At 39.9% G+C, this 24,916-nt stretch overlaps 1 protein-coding gene across 5 annotated transcripts in view; it reads right to left on the bottom strand.

Moving 5' to 3' along the window:
- The window catches only part of ALPK1 (alpha kinase 1), a 124,485-nt gene that overhangs the window by 78,965 nt on the left and 20,604 nt on the right, over window positions 1-24,916 (bottom strand). For 2 of the 5 annotated variants that reach the window (XM_081484883.1, XM_081484874.1), the window contains one exon: window positions 23,264-23,401. The exons of 2 other annotated variants lie outside the window; for them this stretch is intronic. The gene's annotated coding sequence lies outside the window, so the exon portion shown is untranslated. Of the gene's footprint in view, window positions 1-18,070; window positions 18,206-23,263; window positions 23,402-24,916 lie in introns of all 5 variants that reach the window. One more of the 5 variants, XM_081484848.1, reaches the window with a different exon arrangement.

Raw genomic sequence — 24,916 nt, 5'->3', positions numbered from 1 at the left:
CCCTTTTGATGTAGGCTTTATTATTCCCACATTAGAGATAAGAAAATTGAGGGTCATGGAGGTTAAGTAATTTGTCTTAAGATCACATAAAGAATAAGGGGGCATATTCAAACTTTCAAGAAGATTTTGACCCCATGGGTGGTTTTAAAGCCATTTGCCTTCCAGCTTACTGACATAGTCCTGAATATTTCAGAGTGTGTTAACACATAGAAAGATAGGATTAACAGAAGCCCTTCCAGGTACTCTTATCGGACTTCCAGTAAAATAATTCTATAAATATATATGTGTGTATCTCATATATATGCTTCCATTTTACTAATGAACCAATTTGTGCCCAGCCTGGTCCAGAGAAAGTTGATCAAATTTCACAATGTCCTCTAAATACACTAGAGAGAGAGACAGCTGAAAAGCCAGAGACTAATTCAGATGGTCACTCCTACTATTTTCACATTGGAAAGACAATTGCTCACAACTGAATTCTCTCTGGATTTCAACCAGCAGTAATTCAGGCCAGAACATGCTCTCCTGTCACACTCTATATTCTCCAAGTTCGCGGGAGTTTTGTTTCATAAAGATAATTAAAGACATGGTAGTGCCACTTGCTAGGATTTCTCTTTTTTTCTTTTACCTCTTATAAAAGAAGAAACTTTAAAGATTAGATTTTTTTCTTTTTCTAAAGCTGGGTATACCAACTGGCATCGGCTGTATTAAAATCAGGAGAAACCTCAATCAAAAAGCCCCTCTCGGAAGGCAGGCTTTCTTGTTAATATGCACCAACATGAAAGGCTTTCTTTTCATCCTATACAACTACAGTGTGTGTAAATTGCAGGGGGCTCATTGGCATAAATCTCGGCTTCGACCTCTGAGGTAAACTGGATTTACATTACTTTCTGACAAGAATTAAATGAAGGCCTTGTGGATATATGAACAGCCTTCTAGGCTGCAACAGATGGGCATGAATGTGCTCCCTAGGAAAACTATCAGTGACATCTGTGTCCTCCAAATTCTGGTGGTCTCAGCCAATTAACAGGGGGAAGAAAAGGTGGGGGTGGGGAGGCCATGCCACAGCCCCCAGCCAAAACCGAGGCAGAGTGTTTGTGTTTGGAGATGGGATCAGGCTGGCCCTAAGCGGTGAGGTTAGCACTTTATTGTTATCATTCAAATGGAGAATGTGGCTTACAAGCTATTTGTATACCACAGTGAGGATAATATGATTTTTCTCATTTGACCGGAGGAGATGGCCCTCTCTTGCAGCTGATATCATATTTCAGTGCAGTCTCTTTGAGACGGGTGTTTACTTTGGTCTCTTCCAAGGCAGGCTGATGGTGTTGCTGTCTGCCAGTTAATGTGGTGCATTCACGTGTCATGAAGCAGGTGAACTCTAAGATAAAACAGAGATCTTTCTTCAAAACATTCTTCTTCAAAATCTATTTCTTTCCTCCTCCAAAGGAGCTTTTACTGATTTCGCAAGGAAGTGAAAAATCAAGGTTTTCTAGTTAAAAGAAAGTTAAGATAAATTACATCACAGAACTTTCATGAAGTGATGGAAGAGTCCTTGAAAAGACAGCAAAATGAACCCTGAACGCTACTGTCTGAATTTATCAGATTTTGGCATGCCAATCCCCCTGTGTTTAACGTGCAGGTGGAAGGAAAACTGGATGAACCTAAGCAGAGAATAAGAATCTCCTTGCCTCCTCTCAGTTCCTTGGATAGCATGGAGCAAACAACCAGGACTGGGGAGCTGAAGAGACAGCAGGAAAGATGAGTACTAACATTTACTTGTTCAGTACCAGGAGGAATTAGGAGATGACTATTTGAGTATTCTAGATCCTGTGTCTTCCAGATCCTAGGGCTAAGAACAGAGGCTTTGAACCCAAAGTACCCATGTCTGGCTCCACCACTTCCTGGAAATGAGTCACGGGGCAAGTTACTGAAATTCTTGGAGACTCAGTTTCCTCATCTGTAAAATCAAGCTAATAATCATATCTACCTCTTAATAAAGATAAAATAACCTCACACATGGAAAATGTTTCTGACATTGTTTGACAGCTATTTCTATCCTGACTTTACAGAGAAGAGTATTGAGGGCCCAAGGGTAGACTCCCAAACCTCCCAACTGATTTTTCAAAGTGAAAGGCATTATGTTCTACTAGTTTTTAGAAATTCAGGAAACTGATTTTCAAAAGAAACAATTTGTATTGCTTTTAGGAACTTTATCATGCTTTAAAATTATACATTTCCTTTAATGTGCAAGATTTTGAAATTATGATGTGCTGAAATGAACTTATTATCAATAGCATCTAGATATCTCTGAAAATTATAAAATAGCCTGTCAAGAGGCTAATAAAATGGTATAGTTAGACACCTCCCCCAAATTTAAGCCATTTGTTTTAATTCCCTTTTCCTAGTTGTAGAAATGGAAGTGAGTGGGTTGTGCTACAGTCAATTGAGGTTATTATATGTGAGGTTTTAGAAGACAATGGTTAATTGTGATAATTTGGATATAAACTATTTACTCCTTTGTCCTTGGTGCTGTTTAAAACACAGTATTTCCATGTAACAATTGTTTAGAACAATAGTAAAAAAGGGCAAAAAGGGTAAGTGGACCTTCTGAACAAGAGAACCAATATCTAACTGTACATGCTCATCTTCCTGTGTTTTTAAAGTCTGTTTTCACTTATGGATTCTTAGCCTCTTATTTTCTGCTCTGTATGATTTTCTAATGATCCAATTATAAGAACTTGAGCAAGCTGAGCCTCAAGGATTGCTTCTAGGGAAAGCCAAATTATTGGTTCACAAAGAAGCACTTGCTCTTTCTTCATTACTCATTTGCTGGCTTTCAAAACCCATGGACTCAATGATGAGGGTGAAGACAATTGTGGGCACAATTTTTGCACAAATTGTGAGGTTTTCAAAATCTTTACTAGGCTGCAATGTCAAACATAATCCTGTCTTATTCTGTTGGTATAATATCTTCATGTTGATCTATAGACAGCAGAGGGGCCTTTGTCTGCATAGAGATTCAGAAGAGAATTGACCCTAAACAAAAGCACCTGTTGTTTGGTTCTCGTAATAGCCCCAGAAGTGACCAGTTGGCTGCATTTTCCCCACACTCCTCCTTAGGCTTTTCCCAACACTACCATCTCACACATCATTACTGGACGTAAAAAGAGAATAATTGAGGAGAAGATCAATAAATCTAAAAGCTCTTTAAGGAAAGACATAATGAATTTGGTACAGCACATATTTTTAGATCAAAGATGCCTTTGAAGTGACAAAACCCTAATCCATAAACTACTGAAGCACTTCCTTTCTCTCCCAAACTGCTTGTTGTCAAATAAAATGGAAGTTAAGGAAATTATCTTTATCTGAAAATGGCCAAAAGAAGCCATCACCTAATGACAGCCTTGTCACAAATGACAATTGGGGAAATTGTCAGGAAGGCAAGGCCTAACAAGCAGAGAAGTGGGCTTGCTGTTTGCACTAATCTGGCCACGCAGCCCCCACACACAATCCCAGTCAGCTTGCTGTGTGAAACAGCCAAGGCTTTGTCAGTGGTGGCAAGGACTGGAAAGAGGGCTCTTTCATGAATATGTATTACGATCCCTTGAAGCCTACAGAGACAAACCCTTCAAAACTGAGATATAAAACACACACACACTACTGAACAACAAAAACCAAGAGAACCTAAGCTATTCGGTTGAGTGTAGTGAAATGCTAGTAACTAATGAGAGATCACGGGCTGGAAATGGAGCCACAGGCACCCGGTTCTATGTGTGTGCAGGGTCTTTATTTCCTAGTAATTGAGATGAAATCTTTAGGGGGCTTTCAGTCTTTGGGAACCACATGTATGGATTCTGAGAGCTACACAGAGTTACATGGTTTGCAAATCACACACCTTATAATGAACTCACCTTCCCAATGCCAGATATATTCTGAAATTCTAAATATGTGAAAATAATTTTCATATTAACTGAGGATACATACAGTTTTAAGAAACTAATCAAATCTCACATTTGCTTCCGATGAAAGTAGTAAAAACACTATATGGAAAATTATGATAAAGATACAGCTGTCCAATATTGAGCAGAAAGATTGTGCAGGCAAAAGGACCACAAGCAAGAAATTTTAAGGTGAAATGCGGAAAAGACCCACTCCGCAAGCCCTCTATAATCCTAAAGTAGTGTTTAAAAAATAGCGTTAAAACTTTTTTAAAAATTCATATTATATGTATATCCTTTTCTACAAAGATAAATTATTTCACTTCTGGACAAAGATCTAGTAGGATGCTTTTGAATGACTAAACTTTGGTTTTTCTACTGACATGGCAACTTAGTTTAAATATAAATATATATGAATGTATATTTAAATTCATTTTTATAGCAGCAGATGCATAGGCAGAAAAGTATAAGGTTGTTTCCCTTTTACTTGTTCTTCTGATATGATAAAGTTTGGTTTCCCACTGTGCAAGAGACAAAGCTCAGTTTTGAAGGTTTTCGATATTATGCAATGTTTGCCATAGACATTTACATTTCATTAGCATATTCTACTCCACGTGAAATCCAGCGTTGAATGCTCCCAGCGCACTAAAGCTAATCCTCTTTAAAGAGTTACAGGCTATATTACATGTGGCCACAGCAGCAGCCCTGCCATTGCTACATCACTTTGAAGACGATGAACAGAGTTCTCTTGTGCGTCCGTCTGTATCCAGACTCATAAACCTCTGCTTTCTGTGCTGTGAAATCCTTCTGTTTTCATCAAGGAGAATTATGAGGAGGCTGAAATCCACGTTACCACTCTGAAAGCTGGACTGTACTTGAAGAGGAGATATTATGCTGATTTCACTTTTTCCTAAGTGTCTATCCACAGTCTTTTCAACTAAGATTAAAATGAACTATAGTCAAGTGTTTTTGGTCCTTTGATTAGCATCAAGTTCTAACCACATCTTTCATCTAGGGAATCTGACCTTGGTTAATCAGAGGAAAGAGACTCAGTGATGCCACAAGTCTTATTTTCTTTACCTTTATTTTTATGGGATAGCATTAAACATTTAGGTGCAGTAGCCTGTAGTAGCTCACTTCCCTGCAGACAAAGATGGCTTAGCTGGTATTATTTATGCAGCAAATAGATAATCCAGTAATCCAATTTCAACAAAATATAACAAACTAAAAGTTGTACAACATTGCAGAAAATGTAAGTTTTTAGTTAAAAACAAAGAAGTGAGTACATCCTTCTACTGAGGATACTCCCTTACTAATGCTTAGATTATACTGTAAATAAAATTGATCTTGTTTGTTTTATTTTATTATAATTAATTTGCAAAAATGGTTTATAAGTTGTAATTTGGAAAATAATTATTTGGTAAAAATTGCTATTGAAGATGTCTAGTATACTGCTTAATGTTATTTTACTTAGTGTTAGTTGCTCAGTCGTGTCCAACTCTTTTTGACCCCATGAACTTTGTAGCCCGTCAAGCCTCTGTCCATGGAATTTCTCCAGGCAAGAATACTGGAGTGGGTTGCTCCATTTCCTTCTCCAGAGGATCTTCCCAACCCAGGGATGGAACAGGTTCTCCTGCATTGCAGGCAGATTCAATGTCTGAGCCACCAGGGAAGCCCTATGTTACTTAAGGTGGAACTGATCACAGAATCTGAGTTTCCCGGGAGTAAAGGTGAAAAGGGACAATATGATGAAGTTTAGATTTTTTTTTATTTTCATGCCAAATGGAAATATTTCTTTTTATTAGACCACAAAAACCTAAACCTCATCACAGCGTCCTTTCTTGCCTTTACTCCCAGGAAACTCAGATTCTGTGATCAGTTCCATGTCAACCTTCACTTAGATAATCTTTATAAGCCATCTAACACAAATCCTTCATTACTTGGCCCACATTCTTTACTGTTGCCTGAGTAGTTTTAGACAGATGAATATATCTCTTTTTGGTAATTTTCAAATATTTTTGAACATGTGTGCAAGTTAAATACATTTCACAATAGAGTTCCTTATTTAACTTGGCCATTTTCTTTACAAGCATATGCCAGAAAGTCTTTACAGAACAATGGACGGAATTCAGCATCTGGAGTTATTAATAAATGGGCCTGGATTTGTTGTATACCTACTACGTGGCAGGGGCAATTTGCTTCCCTTCTGAGATGACTGAGCTGTGAGACAGGGAACCAATTATTTTTCTCACTGTGGGCAACTTCAGCACTTCCATACGCAAAAGAAAATTTTGCTATAAATTTTCAAGCTGTACACCTTTAATCCTGGCAATATATAAGTTCAGGTTGAAGTTTCATTTGCATAACTTGGTAAATTTACTAAGAAGAATTAAATTGTACTGTTAAAATGAGTAAATTTTATGGTATGTAAATTGTATCTCAATAACAATTTTTAAATGGCTTTCCTGGTGGCTCAGATGGTAAAGAATCTGCCTGCAATGCGGGAGACCTGGCTTCCATCCTTGGATTGGGAAGATCCTCTGGAGGAGGACATGGTAACCCACTCCAGTATTCTTGCCTGGAGAATCCCCTTGGACAGAGGAACCTGGCCGGCTACAGTCCATGGATCGCACAGAGTCTGACACGACTGAGCGACTAAGGACACTTAGTTAAAGGGAACTTAGTTAAGGGAAGATTTTAACTCCCCTTAGTTGAAGCCCCTTTAATCAGTCCCTGGGTTGGGAAGATCCCCTGGAGGAGGGCATGGCAACTCACTCCAATATTCTTCCCTGGAAGAATTCCATGGACAGAGAAGCCTGTGGACTACAGTCCATATGATCACAAACAGTTGGCCACGACAGAAGTGACTGAGCAGGCATACAAAGATGTTAAAACTATATTTCGCAAAGTTTCATTCATTAAGTTTTCATCATCTCTATTTACAAAAGAGGCAAATGAGACTCAAGGAAATTGCATCTCAAGGCAAGGAGACTCAAGGAAGTAACCTGCTTGCTGTTAGAGCTTTTTGTTTTACATGATAGAATTCATACCTTCAACTGTAATTTCTGTCTGCTTGTGCCTCAGTGATTCAATTAACTGATTGAATTCCTACTGAATTTCCCTTTACCCACTCTATGTGTGAATCTATACAGGGTACCTTCTTATCTATCTCCACTGTATGATGGTTACACAGATCTATATATGTGTTAAAATGATAAAATAAAGACCAAACTAAAGGTCAATTTTACTGTATGTTAGGTTAAGAAATAAATAAAAATAAAGCCAATTTATGCTGTTTTCAAAAAGAAGAAAGAAAGGAGAAAGGAAAAAAGAGAGGGAGGAAAAGAGGGAGGGAGAGAGAAAGGAAGGAAGGAAGGGAAAGGGAAAATATCAGCAAGTTTTAAGGTCTAACTTCTTGAAACCGAGGTACCTAAATACCAGAAAAAGAGTCTGACCAAGTCATACCTCGAGGACTAGGTTTACACACCCCCCCAAAAAATTATATGATTTTTTTCTAAATTGTATCAGTAGGAACCAGGGGAATGTGTGTGTAAATAAATTCTAAAATGATAAACTAAGAAGAGAAAAAGGAACACAGCTCCCCTGGGTCAAAATGATTAACATGGGAACATTTACCAGAGACTTTAGATTCATTGTGCTATCCATGAGGTGGGGTTGGGTACCACAATTTGGTCAGTAAGTGTAAAATACATAAGACACCACCTTGATAAGACACATATGTCACTGAGGATAAGAGATCAGTTCCATGACAGTTCAGAGATCTACTAACTCACTGATGTTTCTGGGAGTCTAGATGTCGGGGGGTATACTTAGGTATCTCCTCCAAACTAAAAAGATAGTTTACCGCACCTTGTGCCTAATTCCATGAAGAAAGAGGCACACACATTTCATGGGATTTTAGTATAAGAAAGGAAAAATAGTATTATATTTGTGTTGCTTCTTCCTACTTACTGAATAAACCATAAGGATTCTATATTCAAAGAGGGCCCACAGCAAAGGAGTAGTCTTCAGTCAGTTCAGTTTAAAGAGTAAGCCGTTTTTACCAGCTGTTAGACCTTGTGACCCAGGAAATCTCATGTGTGCAATATTCTGTAGCAGATCATTGAGCGTCCAGAATTCCCAAATAAAACAGCACAGCCCCTAGAATTGAGAGAAAAGCCACACCTCTTTGACAAATAACTATTTTCCTCAAGATATAGCTGCTGTTTTGTTTTTTTTTTCCCTGCTGCATCCTGATAAAGACTGAGTATCTGGTCATGGAGAATGAACCAATAGTGAGACCTGTGCTTTCTCTTCCAAATTAGATGCTATTTGATGGACCTCTTGTTAAATTGCTTCCCTGGTGGCCCATCAGAACAAGACCCAGTTTCCCCCATAGTCAGTCTCTCCCATCAGGAAGGTTCCATAAGCCTCTTATCCTTATTCATCAGAGGGCAGACAGAATGAAAACCACAATCACAGAAAACTAACCAAACTGATCACATGGACCACCGCCTTGTCTAACTCAATGAAACTATGAGCCATGCCGTGTAGGACTACAGACAGGTCATGGTGGAGAGGACTGACAAAATGTGGTCCACTGGAGAAGGGAATGGCAAACCACTTCAGTATTCTTGCCTTGAGAACCCCATGAACAGCACAAAAAGGCAAAAAAAGGTATGACACTGAAAGATGAACTCCCCAGGTCAGCAGGTGCCCAATATGCTACTGGAGAAGAGTGGAGAAATGACTCCAGAAAGATTGAAGAGATGGAGCCAAAGTGAAAACAACACCCCATTGTGGATGTGACTGGTTATGCAAGTACAGTCCTATGCTGTAAACAACAATATTGCATAGGAACCTGGAATGTTAGGTCCATGAATCAAGGTAAATTGGAAGTGGTCAAACAGGAGATGGCAAGAGTGAACATCAACATTTTAGAAATCAGTGAACTAAAATGGACTGGAATGGATGAATTTAATTCAGATGACCATTATATCTACTGCCATAGGCAAGAATACCTTAGAAGAAATGGAGTAGTCATCACAGTCAACAAGAGTCCTAAATGCAGTACTTGGGCACAATCTCAAAAATGATAGAATGATCTCTGTTTGTTTCCAAGGCAAACCATTCAATATCACAGTAATCCAAGTCTATGCCCTAACCACTAATGCCGAAAAAGCTGAAGTTGAATGGTTCTATGATGAACTACAACACCTTCTAGAACTAAAACCAAAAAAAAAAGATGTCCTTTTCATCACAGGGGACTGGAATGCAAAAGTAGGAAGTCAAGAGATACCTGGGGTAACAGGCAAGTTTGGCCTTGGAGTACAAAATGAAGCAGGGCAAAGGCTAACAGAGTTTTGCCAAGAGAACGCACTGGTCATAGTAAACACCATCTTCCAACAACACAAGAGATGACTCTACACATGGACATCATCAGATGGTCAACACTGAAATAAGATTGATTATATTCTTTGCAGCTGAAGTTGGAGAAGCTCCAAACAGTCAGCAAAAACAAGACCAGGAGCTGACTGACTGTGGCTCAGATCATGAACTTCTCATTGCAAAATCCAGACTTAAATTGAAGAAAGTAGGGAAAACCACTAGACCATTCAGGTATGACCTAAATCAAATCCCTTATGATTATACAGTGGAAGTGACAAATAGATTCAAGGGATTAGATCTGATAAACAGAGTGCCTGAAGAACTATGGATGGAGGTTTGTGTCATTGTACAGGAGGCAGTGATCAAGACCATCCCAAGAAAAAGAAATGCAAAAAGGAAAAATGATTGTCTGAGGAGGCCTTACAAATAGCTGAGAAAAGAAGAGAAGCAAAAAGCAAAGGAGAAAAGGAAAGAAATACCCATCGGAATGGAGAGTTCCAAAGAACAGCAAGGAGAGATAGGAAAGCAATCCTCAGTGACCAATGCAAAGAAATAGAAGAGAACAATAGAATGGGAAAGTCTAGAGATCTCTCCAAGAAAACTGGAGATACCAAGGGAACATTTCATGCAAAGATGGGTTCAATAAAGGACAGAAATGGTATGGAACTAACAGAAGCACAAGATATTAAGAAAAGGTGGCAAGAATACATGGAAGAACTGTACAAAAATGATCTTCATGACCCAGATAACCACGATGATGTGATCACTCACCTAGAGCCAGACATCCTGGAAGGTGAAGTCAAGTGGGCCTTAGGAAGCATCACTATGAACAAAGCTAGTGGAGGTGATGGAATTCCAGTTGAGCTATTTCAAATCCTCAAAGATGATGCTGTGAAAGTGCTGCACTCAATATGTCAGCAAATTTGGAAAACTCAGCAGTGGCCACAGGGCTGGAAAATGTCAGTTTTCATTCTAATTCCAAAGAAATGCAATGTCAAAAAATGTTCAAACTACCACACAATTGTACTCATCTCACATGCTAGTAAAGTAATGCTCAAAATTCTCCAAGCAAGGCTTCAACAATACAAGAACCATGAACTTTCAGATGTTCAAGATGGTTTTAAAAAAGGCAGAGGAACCAGAGATCAAATTGCCAACATCTGTTGGATCATTGAAGAAGCAAGAGAGTTCCAGAAAAACATCTATTTCTGCTTTATTGACTATGCCAAAGCCTTTGACTGTGTGGATCACAACAAACTGTGGAAAATTCTTCAAGTGATGGGAATACCAGACCACCTGACCTACCTCTTCAGAAACCTGTATGCAGGTCAGGAAGCAACAGTTAGAACTGGATATGGAACAACAGACTGGTTCCAAATTTGGAAGGGAGTATATCAAGGCTTATTTAACTTATATGCAGAGTACATCATGCATAATACCAGGCTGGATGAAGTGCAAGCTGGAATCAAGATTGTCAGGAGAAATATCAATAACCTCAGATATGCAGATGACACCACTCTTATGGCAGAAAGAGAGAACTGAAGAGCCTCTTGATGAAAGTGAAAGAGGAGAGTGAAAAAGCTGGCTTAAAACTCAACATTCAAAAAACAAAGATCACAGCATCCAGTCCCATCACTTTATGGCAAATAGATGGAGAAACAATGACAGTGACAGATTTTATTTTCTTGGGCTCCAAAATCACCACAGATGGTGACTGCAGCCATGAAATTAAAAGATGCTTGCTCCTTGGAAGCAAAGCTATGACACAAAGCAGAGACATTACTCTGCCGACAAAGGTCCATCTAGTCAAAGCTGAGGTTTTTCCACTAGTCATGTATGGATGTGAGAATTGGACTATAAAGAAAGCTGAGTGCTGAAGAATTGATGCTTTTGAACTGTGGTGCTGGAGAATACTCTTGATAGTCCGTTGGACTGCAAGATCAAACCAGTCAATCCTAAAGGAAATCAGTCCTGAATATTCATTGGAAGGACTGATGCTGAAGCCAAAACTCCAATAGTTTGGCCTCCTGATGTGAAGAACTGGCTCATTGGAAAAGACCCTGATGCTGGGAAAGAGTGAAGGTGGAAGGAGAAGAGGACAACAGAGGATGAGATGGCTGGATGGCATCACTGACTCAATGGACATGAGTTTGAGCAAACTCTGGGAGTTGGTGTTGGACAGGGAGGCCTGGCGTGCTGCGGTTCATGGGGTAGCAAAGAGATGGACACGACTGAGAGACTGAACTGACTGAGGTCTCTGACTTGTTAAATTTGGAGGGGCAGAGCAGCTCTTCATCAAGATGAAACAGCAAATACAAGATCACACTCAGCCAAGTTCTAGAGGCATAAGAAGCTTTCATGAGCAAATGGCTCCAAGTTTTGTGGCACCTAGTCTTGCTGCAAGGCCCACCTCTACCTGGACCCACATATATGGACATGGAAGAAATGGTTAAAGACTGATTTAATAATGGTTATGCACAATATACAGGCAAGAGCCATAAAAAAGTTCATGCTGCATTAGAGTTCTTCACACTGTCACGATGAAGGACAAGTAGGAAGATAATTCTTCACAATAAGCAGAACTTTAAGAAGTACATCTATTTGTACATTTTACCTAGAGAGAAAGATCACCATAGTGAAGGTGTATACATAGAGTCTAAAGGTTTCTTTTGATGATAAGCAAGTAGGAAGGAAAAAGATTGGATTGACCAGAGGTTTAAGGTAGAGGTACGTGTATGGACCTCTTAAAATAGGTTCACGGGTGTGAGAATATTGTGCCCCATGTGAATGCTCAGCAAAGGGCTCTCACTATGGAAGAGACTCAATAATTAAATGGGCAGGAAGATCAGGACTGCAAATGTCAGCTGTCCTCTTCCCCAGGAATCACTATTCCTCAGTAGGTTCAAAAGCAAAGATGGAGGTTATCCATGGGCTCAAACACGAGAACTTCTTACCAAGGCAGATCTGGCTACCAACACTACAAATGAACGCTTTAAATGCCAGCAGCAGAAACCCATGCTGAGGCCTCCATACAGCTCCCAGTGTGGTGAATGGGGTGGAGTGATTATATTGAACCACTTTCATTGTGGACTTGGTAGCAATTTTTCTCACTAAAATGAATATATGTTCTGCATGTAGATTTTACTTCCCTGCTATGTTCTATTAGCAAAACTTTCTGTGGACTTACTGAAAGTTAATTTCACCCACAGTGATGCACACAGCACTGCTTCTGGTCAAGAATGCTGTAGGATTCCCACAGGATTCATTGGTTTTACCATAAACCAGGAGCAGCTGGTCTTGCAGAGCAGTGTGATAGTCTGTTGAAGGCTTGGTTACAGAGCCAGCTGGAGGACACCTTACAAAGTGGGCGTACTAGCCTAGAGAATATGGTGTATGCTCCAAATCAATAACCAATATATGGCATGTTTCATCCAAGGACAGATCAGATGGGATCATCATTGTTGCTCAGTCGTGTCTGACTCTTTGCAACCCCATGGACTGCAGCATGCTAGGCTTTGGTGTCCTTCACCACCTCCTGGAGTTTTGTCAAACTCAAGTCCATCGAGTCAGTGATACTATCCAACCATATCATCCTCTGTCATTCCCTTCTCCTCCTGCCTTCAGTCTTTCTAAGCATCAAGGTCTTCTCCAGTGAGTCAGCTCTTCACATCAGGTGGCCAAAGTATTGGACTTTCAGCTTTAGCATCAGTCCTTCCAATGAATATTCAGGACTGATTTCTTTTCGGATTAACTGGTTTGATCTCCTTGCAGTCCAAGAGTCTTCTCCAACACCATAGTTCAAAAGCATCAATTCTTCGGTGCTCAGCTTTCTCTACGGGAAGGAGTAGAACCTTTCACACTACCCTTCCCCTCCTCATTACTGAGTTTATATTTTCTTGCTTGCATGGCAGTGTATATGTTCATGCAGTAACCTATTTCTTGCCCCCCCACCTCCTTTTAACCTGTTATTTTACATAGACTGTATTGGTGGCAGTTATCTTTATAGTTTAGTACATGAATAACATGTATGTAGCCTTTACAAAATCTATCAAATGTCCTCTTATTTATCTTATTTAAGTGCATATGCAAGAAATTCTTTCTTGCATATAAAGTGCAAAGTGCATATAAAGTGCAAAATTAATTTCTAAGGATGAACCTGCATTTCCAGATGAATTTACACACTTTGCTAACTGATGAAAACCATACTATATAGCATGTTTCTCTTTTAAACTGGTTGTCTGGAAACAGAGCTTTTTATAAGCACCATTATAACAATCCATTCATTCAGGTTTCCAAACATTGCTTCCTTCCTTTCTTCTGAATGGTTTCTGATTAGTACTTTTCATTTTATCTTTTCCTGCACTAGTTTCTACCCATTTTTTTCACTTCAGTTTCTGTTTATAAATGAATGCTCCCTTAGCAAAGCAGTTCATGACTTCCCTTGGCAGCAGCTCAGCCTTAGAATAGCCTGTTCTTTCCACCAGTGTTTCCTCAGTGCTTATCATGTGCAGACACAACAGTCCTACTCCCATCACTGTACATGGTCCTCATGTCCTCGACTATCCCCATTATTTTATGTCAGATGTTCATTGTCAATTCCATGGGCAACACTGGGGCGATGTGTGGCTCCTCTTATTTGGACTGTCTTTCAGAGCCTGTTTCTCACTGTTCATCACTCCCAACCTCTAGGGTCTGTCTTTCACCAGTGGGTGCCTTTATATCCAAATCCACTCTTAGGTAAGATTTTACAATTTCTGGATTTTCAAATAACTTCTCTATTTACCATAGCTTGGATTAACTGCAACTTTTTAGAAGCTACTTGAAAACCAGAATGGCCTCATCCTGAGAGCTAGTGACTTTCTTCCTTTTGAAATGCATGAATATGCTGGATTATAAAGTGAAGATCCTGTGATCTTATAGTGGTTAGTACTCTGTGTAGTAAAATGAATGAAGATATGAAATACATGGAATTAGGACACAAACACTGCGATCTCTGGAGAGATGTGTTCTCCATTGGCAACAGTTAACCAGGATGTTAGTCAATCTCTTGAGAGTTTGGTTAGTAAAAATAAATGAATTAGGCTGTACACAATCTACTGCTCTCTTTTCTTCTTCTATTCTTGAGGAATATTTGTCTAACATTGGTACAATTCCTCATGGGTAGGTTGCCTATCTTCCTCCTTTTTCTTTTTTTTTTTTTTACCCTAAATTGACATTTCCACCTTCCTGCATGCTTGTTCTACCCAAGCACATATATTAATTCTTTAATTCTTTCAACGTTTCTGTAAGTACCTACTGTGTGCCAAACACAAACTATTTAAGGATAAAGAGATGAATATGATGCTGTTTCTGGACTCTGGAAGTCCACAGCTGTGGGGAGGCCAATGTGCAGACAATAACTACAGCCTCACAATAAATGACAGGGCAGAGGCACCACAGAAGTCTAAAGATGTCCCTTCACCTGACCCACAAGCTGAGAGGCCCTTTAGGGACAGTGACCCTGTTTTATAAGGCAGCATGTGGTCATCAGTCCATCACGCTGGTGGAGTTGCTGAGCTTTTTTCACAACTGAAAGAACCAGCAGAACATCTCAGGCCACTGTAGGAGCAGGCAGTTTTGGAAAGTCACACTAATTTCTGTACAAACTCACGTGTTCTATGTAGTTGTGACCTGGGATAGTAAAATCTGTACTCCAAAATAGAATTTTGAGGGAGAAAACCCCACATGCATCCAGTAGGTAGGGCACATACATTGTACAAAGTACTACAGAGCTCCCTTAAGTAGTCCTGAATGCCCAGTGTGGTGCTCTAGAAATCCTCAGCCAGTGAAATGATATCAATAAAGAATGGTAATTGGTCCCTGAAGAATTGCCTTGAGGAGGGTAATAGAACAAATACACCACAGTGGCAGTAATCGAGCAAGGGAGGATATAATTATTTATAATATACAGATCAAAAGATGTGGCTATTTTGGACATGCACAATGGGTTCAGATACAGAGTGTTACCTATGGATATTCTGAGACCCCTCAAGAGATTTACAAGAAATCTATTTATGTTCCCTACTTGACAGTCCTTTTCCTTGTATTGCTAACTAGCAACCAGCATGACTACTCAACCAAAACATTTCTACCAGCAAATGCAGTCTTGTTTCTCAGTAGCACATGTGGCTGAGGGTGGACTCAGTTTGACATTCAGGCTGATGGTCCCCTTGGAAGAAAGAACCCAGTGTGTCGGCAAAGGATGCTTTTGGCTTGGTGTGGGTTGTGCAGCTTTTTAATAATGTACCCGCTTTTCTTAGTCCTCCCTTCAACGAAACAAAAACCACTGCTTTCTTTTCTATGTAGTCATTGCTTAATATTCACCCTATCCAAGTTCGCCATCTACAGGTCATATAGTTTACAATTGCTTTTAAGGTCTTGAGAAGATCACATGTGAGAATTCACATGTGCCTCCCTTTGGAGGAGTTTACTCTGCTTTTGCTGCTATTTTGGCCACCTGAGGTGAAGAACTGACTCATTTGAAAAGACCCTGATGCTGGGAAAGATTAAAGGCGGGAGGAGAAGGGTCGACAGAGGATGAGATGGTTGGATGGCATTACTGACTCAATGGACATGAGTTTGGTTAAACTCTGGGAACTGGTGATGGAAAAGGAGGCCTGGCTTTTTTGTACTGCAGTACAAAAAAGTACTTTAAAGTACTGTACTGAACTGAACTCTGCTGTTGATTGATACCACAACTGATGGCTATCTATTGCATAACTACTATCTTGTTAAATGTTTCCTGGACTCTTCTTTTATATTTGTCTACACGCAGGGATTTATTTTGAAAAGATAACAGTAAAGAAGAGCTATGAAATACATGTTTTTGTATGTTTAAGTTTGTAAACTTAAGCTTCTCAGATGGCGCTAGTAGTAAAGAATCTGCCTGCCTATGCAGGAGACACAAGAGAAGTGGGTTCACTCCCTGTGTAGAGCCTCTGGGGTAGAAAATGGCAATCCACTCCAGTATTCTTGCCTGAAAAATCCCATGAACAGAGGAGCCTGGTGGGCTACAGCCCATGGGGTCGCAAAGAGTCGGACATGATTGGGCACGTGCTCACACATACACAAACTTAAAAAAATGCAAACCTCCCTTCCAGTTAACAGGAAAATAACACACTTTTCATTGATCCTTGTATTACAAAGCACTAATTTTCCTAACCAACCTTACCATTTAATGAGCACTTAGCTGGTACAGTTGGCCTAGGAACTTACAGACATTATCTAATCTAACACTTAGAGCATATTTATAAGTATTTTTTATCTGTACTTTGTAGATGAGAAATCTGTGGCTCTAAGAGGTTAAGCAGCTTAGTCAAGGACACAGAGCTAGTTAGTAAGTTGGAGAGTTGGTTCTTGACATTGGTCTCACATCAAAACTATGCTCTTGAAAAATACACCATACTTCTTCCAGGTATTTCATTTTTCCTTGTTTCAAGCCTATGATGATTGCCATTGAATTTTTCAACTACTCTTCTGCCTCCTAGGTTTATATGTGTTCTCCCAGGCAGGGAGCAGGAAAGAATAACCTTTTTCTATGGTGTGCTATACAACAGCCAAGAGTACATGCAGAAACTGTTAAGAAGTCTCTGTATCACCAAGTCACTCCAGTAGCATCCCAGAGTTCAGGGTAAAGCTATGACTCACTGTTCTTCCTCTACCTGGAGCTTAGGTTGGCAAGCGTGTCCCAATCATATCTGACACTCTCCATTGACTTTAAATAAAGTTGTGTTCAATCAACAATGCCTAAAGTCTGACCCCGTCTCCAAAAGGATCCTCAATTTGCAGTTTCTATCACGTTTTTCTTCAGAGGTTGCCTTTTAAGAATATCAAAAAGCTTTATTTGGGGAGGTATTTTCTTTATTCTCAGTTGAATTTGAGTTTCTGTTCATCCCCAAAAGGTGAGGTTCACTTGGACCAAGGGGAGACATGCCCACTGCATGGTTTAATTTAGGTTTAATTTAGCTGCAAAGGAACAGAACACACCCAAACTAACTTTAGCATAAAGGGGAAATTATTGGATGGACACAGGGATATCTCATGGACATAGGGCAGAAAATGAAGGTTGTCTTCATGAGGGATTCGAACCAGGAAATGGAAAGCTGTAGGAGGCAAAAGTAGTCTCTCTCTCTCTCTCTCACACACATACACACACACACATACACACACACACACACACACACACACACCACAGTTTGCTCTATTCATTCCACTAAGACTTACTGGAAGCCTACTATGTCAGGCACCATGCTAGGTGCAAAAACCACAGAGGTGAACAGAATAGACAGAGTCTGATTTATTTCTCTCTGCAAACCATCCTTATCTGATCCATTCACCCTAGCTTTACCTGCCCTCCTGATTCAAGCGCTCAATAGAAAATGACTCAGTCTCAGCATCCTTAGTTCAAAGACAAAGTCTTAGTGCAACACACAGCTCATTACCTCATCTGTCCATCCCTGGTCCAATCAGTTAAAGCAACCATGACTCTGGTGGTGGTGGGGGTTGTATAGGACAATCTCAGCAGTCAGGGAAGAAAAATAGAGCAAACTGTGTGAAAATGGGACGTTGGTAATGAGTATACGGCTGGTAAACAAATGATGATCATCTCTACTGCAAAGATTTTCAAACATAAAAGGATGATGAAAGTTTCCATAAACTCAAGGGAAGGAAAGGAAAGCAACTCAGGAAGGCTGAAAACTCACCGTGAGGTGTGGTAGGGTCTCCAGACATATGGTCTGTGTTGGAAACCAGTCTGAGTCTGAGTGGAAGGCTCTGAGTGAAGAATGAGTTACTCAAAAGCCCTGTAACTCTGCCTCAGGGAAGCCTGGGTGACTTTCCTTGCAAGGGGAGAGAAAGAGCAAGGGAATTAGAGCTCTTAAAAAACAAGGCCTTCCTTGAAAAGTCTGAACAACTTGTGGCAGCTTAGAAGTTCAAATTACCTAGGGTTGCTTGAAACATTTGTGAACCTCGGCAGCAGTCAATCTCCAATTTTAAGAGCAACTGTGACATTGCAGCAGTAGCTTGTAAAGATTGGAAAGCATCCTGAAAAAAATGGGGAGTGGAGAGACTGAAAGTCGAAATAGGCAATAACAAAATTTTGGGGACTGTTGCCTAAGTTTTTTAGTCACTAAGGCTAATACGGTCTTGGGAAACAGGAGTTATAATCATCAATGTAAAAAGTAACTCCCCTCTCAGGTCTGGGCTGCCAACTTGGATGTCTCAAGTCAGTTCAGTTCAGTCACTCAGTCATGTCCGACTCTTTGTGACCCCATGGATTGCAGCACACCAGGCTTTCCTGTCCATCACCAACTCCTGGAGCTTGCTCAAACTCATGTCCATCAAGTCGGTGATGCCATCCAACCATCTCATCCTCTGTCGTCCCCTTCTCCTCCTGTCTCAAGTACCTCACCTCTATACGCTGAAAAGATATTTCAGGTTAACTCCTTTCCTTCAAGAGAACGTTGAGAGGAAAAGATATTTCATAGGTTCAACTGCACATATCCAAGGAAGTGTTTAATTCTAATCCAATTTACTAGCATACTCTAATTTATAGTTCAATTTACCATTTTGAGAGAGTAAAAGTCATACTTGATAAAAATCCTCTGATGAGTATAAAGTTCTTAAAACTTTCAAAGAAACTCAGTATGTGGCAAAAGGCTGCAGATGTAAAGAACTATAGTTACTGTAATACTAACTTAGCAAGTTACAGACATTGCCTTAGGTTGTTTGGATTTAGTTGGTGGTTATTTTATATATGAGTCCTAGATTCACTTCTCATGAGGTAAAGTGTTTAGAAATTTTATTTGTTATAAAACCAGGTAGACTACAAAGTCTTATTCTCATTAACCCTCTGATTTTTTTTTTTCTTCTCATCGGGTTTAAAATCTAGAACTGTTTTCTCAGGGGATAAAGTGTTAGTTCCTCAGTCTTGTCCAACTCTTTTCGACCCCATGGACTGTAGCCCACCAGGCTCCTCTGTCTGTATGATTCTCCAGGCAAGAATACTGAAGTGGGTTTCCAATTTCTTTTCCAGGGGTTCTTCCCAATCCAGGATTGAACCCGGGTCTCCTGCATTGCAGGAAGACTCTGGATATGTTATGAATGCCTGACCAATCTCTCCTTTCTGGGCTATCTATCAGGTTGTATTTACAGCAACTGTGAGGAATGAGGTAATGTCTCCCTCTGAGCCAAAGAGGATTCCTCAAGCTCAATGTTACTTGGCTGCAATACAAACCCACCAACATCCACCTGGACTGCTCAGTATCACTACTTCGAACTAGGAAGACATGAGGAACTGATGTCAACATGATGGTCATGCTACTTGCTGTGCTCTGAGTAGTAAAGTCCTTTGTATTTGACCCAAGAGTCTTATGTCTTCTGTCAGCATCCATGGAAAAGTAGCAGGCTAACTTACTAACTCTAAGGAAAGTAAAATGAAATCCCAGACCCTGAAACTTAATCTTGATTTCCAAGAATTTCATCACCCTTAAACAAGCCTCTTACAGAGTAGAATTGCCTAAAAATCTGTGTTAACTGAAATAGGATAAAGGCAAAAATGTCAACTTTATTCAATATATTTGTTTTAATACTTTCTGCAATCTCCCAAATTTGTAGCATGCATATTACAAACTGCACTCTCCAAAATAAACAATTCTTAAAAATTAAGATCTGTGGTACTTTTCTTCCAACAACACAAACAACCAAAATGTTTGGTTTCAAACATTTTGAAACCAAAATGTTCAGGGTTTCTGCTATGTGCCATGGTTTGCAGTAGAGATATAAACGTGAATAAGACACAGTCCCAGTACTTTTAGGACTCCGGCTTTGATAGAGACAGCAAGCACAAAGGTGTATCTCAAATACAAGACTGAGTACGATCAGATACAGTTGAATTCTAAGCTAAGAATGGGTGAAGAATAGGGAAGAGGAGATTTAGTTCAGTTATTATTTATTCAGAAGGTAAAACAGGAGTCAACCATTGAAGGATGGCAACTGTAACAAGTGGGAAAAATGGGGGAGAGGCAGGGTATAGGAAACAAGGGAAATGCTGTGAGGAGATGCACTGCAGACAGATAGTATGGGATAGGGACACAGCAAGAGCAAAGGGGCAAAATGATCTTGTAGATCCTAACTGGAATCAGCAGGTCGTTCAGGGTGCCTGAATGCCACTGAGAGATGGTAAGTTCAGGCAAGTTCTGTTTGAAGTGCTCATGAAACCTTGCCGAGAAACAGTGCTCTCTACAAGAGGTGGGAAGTGTGAGTTAAACCCAGGAGAGAGATTAGAACAGGAGATAAATTTGGGAATAAGGGGCAATACTTGAAGCCATCACATGAGAATAAAGCAGGCAAAGGTAGGATATGCAGAGGACATGGACTTCTAGACTTCCAGGAGCCAAGCAGTAAAACAGTAGCCTGCAAAAGAAGTAGCCAGCCAAGTGTGAGAACCAGGAGACTGTGGAGACATGATACTGTGTAACAAGTACTGCAGGAAGCCCCAGAGAGTGACTAGGAAGAGGCAACTGGAATGGGTGATTGGGAAGTTCCACTGATTTTGTAAATAGACGTTTCAGAAGAGGATGGAAGCTGATGGATGAGTGTTAAACAAGGAAGTGAAAGGGATGAGTGTAGACTTAAATATAGACTATTATTTTGAGAAGTGCTGCTGTTAAAAGAAGGAAAAGATAGAATATAGTCTCAAAGGAAATGAATATAAAGCATCATTCAGTTTGAATCTGTATGTAGGCTAAGGAGAAGATGTCAGAAGGCAAAATTTTTTAAAAAAAGAGAGAAATGAAAGAAAGGGACAAGGAATAATGAGACAAGTCACAAAGTAGGTAAAAAGATGTCACTTTAACACAGAAGGAGTAGGCTTGAATACAAGGTAGAATATTGTTTTTCTGAGGCAGAATGGAAGGAAGAACAAATGGCTAACGATTCTGAGAAAATCTGAGCATTTTCCATGTATAATCTGGTAACCTATGAGTCAGATACAAGGAAATTTGGTAGGAGTACATTCAGCTTGAAAAGAGAGAACCTGAATTGAAACAAGTGCTGTGGAGAACTGAAAAGACAATTAAGGATGAAGAAAAGAATCGATAAGCATCTCTCAGAGCTCAGCTATGGTTCATCATAATGGATCCCATCCAAGTCAGCTGGGGCACTGTATTAGCTCGGACTTAGAGAGCTGAGCGAAGCCGGGTCTGGGAAGTATATACAGTGGAGGTCAAAGAGACAAAACAGAAGTCTATAGTGCTTGTAGAAATTTAGATAATCTTATTTAACCAAGGGGTCTAGACTCACGGGGAAGCTAGAGAGTCTAGAAGTGGACTCACAGCCTGGGGAAACTGGGAATTGGGGTCCAGAGTGGGCTCACAGCCTGGTCAAACTGCCAATGAAGACAAATGAAAAAGAAGAGGGGGGATTATAGTCACACACCAGTTTTTCAGGTTTGACAGGGATCTGTAGTTTAGAGTGGATCAAGAGAGGACAGAGTCTCAGCGGCAGCTCAGGCTAGCCTGATGACTGGTGGAGTTGATTGAGGTGGTTAGGGAGGCTCAGGGCATTTTACAACACTGCAAATTGGCAAAGTGTTTTATTGTTGCTTATAACTACCCAAATACTCTTCTGCAATGTTGTTTTCACACATCTGTAAATTTTACCTTATCCACTTTATGTATTGTTAAAACACAAGGATAATATAAATGGGTGTTAAGAACTTCAAAGAAGTTGTTCTTGAGTCCTTTTAAAAATTTCATTTACTTTCCAGTTTGGGGGTTGAGCCCAAACTAATTTATTTATGGCCCTGTGGTAGGTAGACTGCTTTCCATTTTTTCTGTCACCTATAGCTAACGAATTGATTGTGAGGTTTTGTTTAAAGTCTCTCCTCCCCACTATATTATACCCTTCAACAGGTCAGGGAATGTGCCTTTTCTGTTCTGTCCTATAGCCTGGAATATTCAACACTTAAAACAATTCCTAGCACATAAAGGTATTCAAAAAATACTTGCTGACGTGTGTGATTGCCAAGGGGAAGCAGGTGTGTTGGAGGGATGGAGTGCAAGTCTGGGGTTAGCCAATGCAAACAATTATATTTAGATGGATAGATAACAAGGACCTACTGTACAGCATAGAGAACTACATTCAATAGCCTGTGATAAACCATAATAGAAAAGCATATTTTTTTTTAAAAAAGAATGGATATATATCTGGATATATAACTGAATCACTTTGCTGTACAGCAGAAATTAGCACAACATTGTAAATCAACTATAGTTCAATTTTAAAAGTTGTGGTTGTCAAATGTTTCTAAAAGAAGATACTGGCTAAATATGGGCAGCCTCTGTTAGTTCATTAATGCCACTCACTGATTACTGCATATATGATAAACTGGAAATGTTTCTTTTTATTTCATGAATATCTGTAATGTTCAAAGAAGATAAGACGCCTTTTATTGTCTCTGTAAACTATTACATTCTTTGCATACACTGTTGAAATGACGAGAAACAACACGCTTACTTTGAACTCACCCTCCAATCTCTTCCTTTCAAACGGATGTCAAACTTTCAGAGTATTTCTTAGTATTAATCCTCATCAGTTTTAATAGAAATTTCCATAAATTTCTCATCTCATTGCATTATGAGATCATCAGATTTTCTGAAATTTCTGTAGCAATGTTTATGTCATAGTCTCTAGCTCAGAAAATAAGCCAGTTAATTAGGATGTTAGCCAGAAGGAATGTATTCATTCATTCAAATCATGGTCTTAACTGTCTGCAATTGAAGAATCTGTAAATATTATTCTTTATAGTGCCTCACTGCCGCCCTCTTCTGGTGGCACATAACAGCTTGGGCATATGAGATAACTATTAATAGATGTTCATTTTGACTTGGGCTTACCTGGAGGCTCAGGGGTAAAGAATCCACCTGCAATGCAGGAGACACATGTGCAGTTCCTGGGTCAGGAAGATCCCCTGGAGAAGGAAATGGCGATCCACTCCACTATTCTTGCCTGGGAAATTCCATGGACAGAGGAGCCTAGAGAGGTACAGTCAATGGGATCGTAAAGAGTTGGACATGACTTAGTGACTGAACATGCACGCATATTTTTACTTATGAATGAAAACAAATATGGCACTCCATAAAACAAAAAAGTTATAAATAAATTACAAGACTTAGTCACTGTGTAAGAAACTGGAAAACTTTTTTGAAACATTAAAATGGTGACACATACCATTTACCTAACCAACAATCTTTTTTTAACTCTGTTTCAGTAAAAAAATCCTTTAATTGTTTTGAATTTCAATATAGAAAAAATAATCCATTGTTTCATCTCTATGATATTCCACTGTAACAACAATAAAAATTACACTTGTGCTATGGAGAAAGAGCTTGCTAACAAGGGCTTCCCTTGTGGCTCAGCTGGTAAAGAATCCACCTGCAATGTGGGAGACCTAGATTCGATCCCTGGGCTGGGAAGATCCCCTGGAGAAGGGAACAGCTACCCACTCCAGTATTCTGGCCTGGAGAATTCCATGGACTGTATAGTCCATGGAGTTGCAAAGAGTTGGACACGACTGAGCGACTTTCATTCACTCGCTAGCATTGCAAGGCGTGTTTAAATGGCTTGAGAGAAAAAAAGACATCTATTAAACTATTAGGGTATTTTAGAGTGACTAAATATATGAAAGAAATACTGATAATTAAAAGAGTATTATCTGTTTATGAAATGCCCCAGAGGTCCTTCATTGGCAAATAATGTAGTGGTTCTGAACATACACATGAACTGAAGCTTTTGTTCATGCTCTTTTCTTGACTCCTACCTTATTCTCACTACACATCCTACAGTTGACAAAGACTGACAAACTTCTCATAAATGTGGTCTCCACTCTCTGTCTCTCCTGTTGCTGCCTGTGCAGGTCCTCTCCAGGTCACACCGTTAGCCTCTACACTGGTTTTCCTGCTATCTGTCTCTCTCTGTTTCCACATCCTACCCTTCATGGACTGCCAGATAGCTTCTTAAAAACAGAACAGTGTCACTTCTCTACTTAAAAATGTCTGTTGGCTTTCTGTTGCCTCTAGGATGAAGTCTAGGCCTCTGATCTTGGCATGGAGAGTCCAACCTGCCTTGCTCAGCTCTGCAAGCCATGTAGCATAGTTTCTGCCCTTGAGTACTTGCCCTTAGTGTCCTGGAATAGCATCCCACAGCACTCTGCTGTTTTTGACTCTGTGGCAGAGCTTGGTCCAAGGCTCTGTTAGACATCGGTTACTTAATTGTCTCCCAAGAGACTGTGAGTCCTGAGAGTGGCCTTGTCTCACTGGTTCTCTTTTGAATCTCCAGCACACAGCTGGAGCTAGCTATGTGACTAACATACAGGGGAAGCTCAGTGCAGGTTTGTGAGTAGAGGAATGAATGAACGAAGGCTGTTCTCCCCATCTTTAGTGAAATCATCAGTTTTTGAGTTTTATAGTGCCACCTCTCTAAAACCTTTCTTGACTCTTACCTAGAGTAAGTAATTGCCATCACAGTTTTTTGTGCATATAAGTTATTTG

The sequence above is a fragment of the Giraffa tippelskirchi genome, chromosome 1, assembly GCF_054371585.1.
Source record: "Giraffa tippelskirchi isolate mGirTip1 chromosome 1, T2T-mGirTip1v1.2.pri, whole genome shotgun sequence".
In the NCBI taxonomy this organism is placed as follows: Eukaryota; Metazoa; Chordata; class Mammalia; order Artiodactyla; family Giraffidae; genus Giraffa; species Giraffa tippelskirchi.
The sequence above is the reverse complement of the archived record's forward strand: the minus strand, read 5'-3'. Positions and strand labels throughout refer to the sequence as shown.